General features: G+C 39.9%; 1 pseudogene; it reads left to right on the forward strand.

The window, feature by feature from the left end:
- Positions 1-4,278, forward strand: part of LOC105528724 — a 38,365-nt pseudogene extending 34,087 nt beyond the window's left edge.
- Positions 4,279-4,494: the final 216 nt, after the last annotated feature.

Below are 4,494 nucleotides of genomic sequence, written 5' to 3' on the forward strand. Positions count from 1 at the left end.
GTGGTCACTGAGTACTTTACTGAACAGGATGGGTGTCCCGAGGGATGGAATGGCCTGCTGTGACACTTAGAAAGGTCTGTGTTGGAGTCAGCACTGCCTCTCCCTGAGTTTGTTACCTTGAAAAGGCTTGTCCGCTTATTTGAGTTACAGGTTTTCACTGACTGTAAGATACATTTTGTCAGTACAGCTTGAAAGATAAAAATACTATTTCCAAAAAGGCAAGGTAAAATGATGTATTTTATTTGTTAAAAATTCGTATTTATTTCTTCCCCGGAGTGAGTGTAGTAAGTTTTAAAGGTCTGTTCTTTTTAAGGGTAATTTCAGATGGAATTGTAGGACTTAGCTTTGCAAATGCTACTGGTGAAATAAAAGTGTGATAGATAAATTGATGATTTACAAAGATTCACCAAAATGTCAGTTCCCCTCTTGTAGCTTGGTGAAGAATTTATGACAGGATACATCTGTATCCTCTTATCTGGATATCTGAGTGTTTTGTTGTTGTTGTTGTTGTTTGTTTTTAGGAGACGCAGTCTTGCTCTGTAGCCCAGCTGGAGTGCAGTGGCGCCGTCTCTGCTTACTGCAACCTCTGCCTCCCGAGTTCAAGTGATTCTCCTGTGTCAGCCTCCCGAGTAACTGGGATTATAGGCACCCACCACCACACCCAGCTAATTTTCGTAGTTTTAGTAAACACGGGGTTTTAGGCCTGGCACGGTAGCTCATGCCTGTAATCCCAGCCCTTTGGGAGGCCAAAGTGGGCGAATCACGAGGTCAGGAGTTCCAGAGCAGCCTGGCCCACATGGTGAAACTCTGTCTCTACTAAAAATACAAAAAAATTAGCTGAGCGTGGTGGCAGGCACCTGTAATCCCAGCTACTCGGGAGGCTGAGGCAAGAAAATTGCTTGAGCCCAGGAGGTTGAGGTTGCAGTGAGCCAAGATCTTACCACTGCACCCCAGCCCAAGGGACAATGTGAGACTCCATCTCAAAAAACAAACAAACAAACAACAAAAAGACAGGGTTTTGCCATGTTGGGCAGGCTGGTCTCAACCTCCTGACCTCGAGTGATCGCCCGCCTCAGCCTCTCAAGGTGCTGGGATTACAGGTGTGAGCCACCATGCCCGGCCCGCTCTATTTTCTTTTTATTCTCTAAATTTTAATATGTTTGAGTTTGTCTGTTCCTTTATCACTTTTTTCTTACATAAAAAAAATTCTGACTAATCCTTCGTAAAAAAAAATCTTCCTGTGACTTCTGAAAGTGTTCTGGTTTTATCTTTCATATTCGAATGTATAATAAGTTGATTATGGTTTATGGAATAGAGAAGAATGCAATGCATTTTCCCAAGTAGAGGCCAACCTGGTTTGCCTCATATTTTAAAGTGCATGTGATTTCCTTTTCTATTCTACAGTGCCTACTCTATCATTCCTCAACTTTCCATATAAATGCTGGGTCATTAACACTTTTTTTCCCCCTTGGTCTGCTTGCTCATCTCTCTGCTAATATTGTGCTGTCCTGAATATTTTTGTTTGAAAATCTTAGAAGTATGTTAGACAAGCCATCACTCTTTTTTTAGATGACTAAAAATCATTAGAGAGTTGTCATTTTTACTATGTATGAAAGAGTAGTTTTTCTTGCCTAAAACCACCTGATTTGGGAATTTATGTGTCTTCATAGGAATAGCATCTGGAAGTGGTGACATTCATGTCATTTTAAAAAACATGTGTCGTATTTCCTTTTATTCTTTTCTGCCTTGACATTGTGCAATAGAAATTTGAAAAATTGTTGTATTAGTATTGTTAAATATCAATTATTGTTTTATTTGCTACTCAATTAAATTTAATAAGCCTATTCTCTCTTAGTGTAATCACATGGAATGGGCTCACCTCCCCCGTTAACAAGTGACAGCACATGTAAAATATTGTCTACCAGGGAAACTCATTGAACACTTAGTGTTCAGACTGTGTTTTGGTGTCTGGTTCCCTAAGCACCACTGCAGTGACACAAAATAATAGACATTCAGAAGAAGAAGTTTTGGCAAATATATTGCATAAGCCATTTAGATGCAGTGAGTCATTCTTATTACTTGGGTTGGTGGAATCCCTTTCAAAATGTAAGTTCCTAATACAAACAAAGATTGAACTTTGTGGGCAGGCATTTTTAAGAATAAGTAGTCTCAGGACTGATAATATTAACTCACTTATGCACATCAGGTAGGACTTTAGTATGACAGATACTAGAAATGTACAAAGTGAAGTTAAAAGGTAACTCCTGGCAGCACATCTTACTCCCTGGATTCTCTAATGACATGAGTGTTTCTACTTTGCTGTTGCCTTTTTGAATAGTTCAATTCTAGCATTCGTACTGCTGTGTGGGAGGGAGAATGTGTGAACAGAGTAAGAGTTGTGACAATCAAGTCATAGAATAAATGCTTGGAAATTTTAGAATCATGTAAACAGCTTATGGATTGAGTATAGATTCCCAGTGCTGTCAGTCTCACTCATCCTTCTATCCACATGTGTGGGATGTTCTAGGACCCCGTGGCTTTTGAGGATGTGGCTGTGAACTGTACCCAGGAGGAATGGGCTTTGCTAGATTCTTCTCAGAAGAATCTCTGCAGAGAAGTGATGCAGGAAACCTGCAGGAACCTGGCTTCTGTAGGTAAGAATGACAACACATTTCACGTAATTACAGAAGTATTTCCCTATCTTCAGTGCTATTTGTGATTTGGAATGGGGCAAGGGAATGATTTGGTGAATAAATCAGGCATGGGCACTGTGTACAATGAGCATGAAATGCAGTAATGTTTCTATAGTTTGAAATAATTCATGATAATTTTGTGGGTCTGCATTTTAGGAAACAAACGGAACGACCAGAATATTGAAGATCACTTCAAAAAACCTGGGAAAGATACAAGATAATTTGCACTGAGATAGAGGAAATAAAGTCCTCTGAAGGAATCTTAGCATGTCATAAACTTAAAAACAAGCAATCAAAGCAAATAAGAGTCACTTGAAATTCATTTCTTTTTAGAAAAATTTCACCCAAAATGTAATGTGCTTCAGTGTAGCAGTCAGTGTTTGGAAAACAGTTTACTTGAAAATAGTACTACAAAATTGTGTACATGAATGTTACCATTTTGGTCATAACCATGCAGGTGGTAGCTGTGTTTTCAGTAGTAGCCCATTTACTTTCAAGTAATTCAGTCGTGGCACAAAAACAACAACAACAACAAAACACAAAAATCAATTTTCCCTGGTATTGGTAGCAGTGTAAGTCGAAGACCTATGAATAAGTAGAAAGTTATTAAACCAACCAATAGTAATGTGCTTGTCATTTTTTTTTTACCGAAATCATATGGTACAGAGACTGCATGAAAGCAAAGAAGGTAGTCAGTATGGACAAGTTGTCAGCCACATTCCAAATCTTGATCTGAATGAGAACATTTCTACTGGATTAAAACAACGTGTATGCAGTATTTGTGGAAAAGTCTTTGTACGTCATTCCCTCCTTAATAGGCACATCCTAGCTCACTCAGGATACAAACCATATGGAGAGAAGCAATATAAATGTGAACAGTGTGGGAAACTCTTCGTTTCTGTTCCAGGTGTTAGAAGACACATGATAATGCACAGTGGAAATCCAGTTATACATGTACGATATGTGGGAAAGCTTTTCATTTTCTCAATTCAGTTGAAAGACATCAGAGAACTCATACAGGAGAAAAACCCTATAAATGTAAACAATGTGGTAAAACGTTCACTGTTTCCAGTTCTTGTCTAATACATGAAAGAACTCACACTGGAGAGAAACTCTATGAATGTAAGGAATGTGGGAAAACACTCAGATTTTCTTGTTCTTTTAAGACGCATGAAAGGACTCACACTGGGGAAAGATGTACCAAGTGTGATAAAGCCTTCAGCTGTTCCACTTCCCTTCATGACCATGGAAGCATTCATACTGGAGAGAGACCCTATGAATGTAAACAATGTGGCAAAGGCTTTAGTCATTTGAGTTCCTTTGTAACCATAGAAGTACTCATACTGGAGAGAAACCCTATAAATGTAAACAATGTGACCAAGCCTTCAGTCACCTCAGTTCCCTTCACCTCCACGAAAGAATTCATACTGGAGAAAAACCCTATGAATGTCAGAGATGCGGTAAAGCCTACATTCGTTGCAGTCACCTTACTCGCCATGAAAGAAGTCATGATATAGAGGTTGGGTGTAGTGACTCAGCCTATAATGCCAGCACTTTGGGAGGCCAAGGTGTGTGTATTGCTTGAGCCCAGGAGTTCATAACCAGCCTGGATTAAAACAATGTGAAACAACCTGGGCATCATGGTGAAACCCTGTCTCTACAAAAAATAAAATAATGCCAGGTGCGGTGGCTCAGCCAGCTACTCGGGAGGCTGAGGCAGGACAATGACGTGAACCCGGGAGGCGGAGCTTGCAGTGAGCCGAGATCGCAGCACTGTGCTCCAGCTTGGGCGACAGAGGCA

The sequence above is a fragment of the Mandrillus leucophaeus genome, unplaced genomic scaffold (assembly GCF_000951045.1).
Source record: "Mandrillus leucophaeus isolate KB7577 unplaced genomic scaffold, Mleu.le_1.0 Scaffold1183, whole genome shotgun sequence".
In the NCBI taxonomy this organism is placed as follows: domain Eukaryota; kingdom Metazoa; phylum Chordata; class Mammalia; order Primates; family Cercopithecidae; genus Mandrillus; species Mandrillus leucophaeus.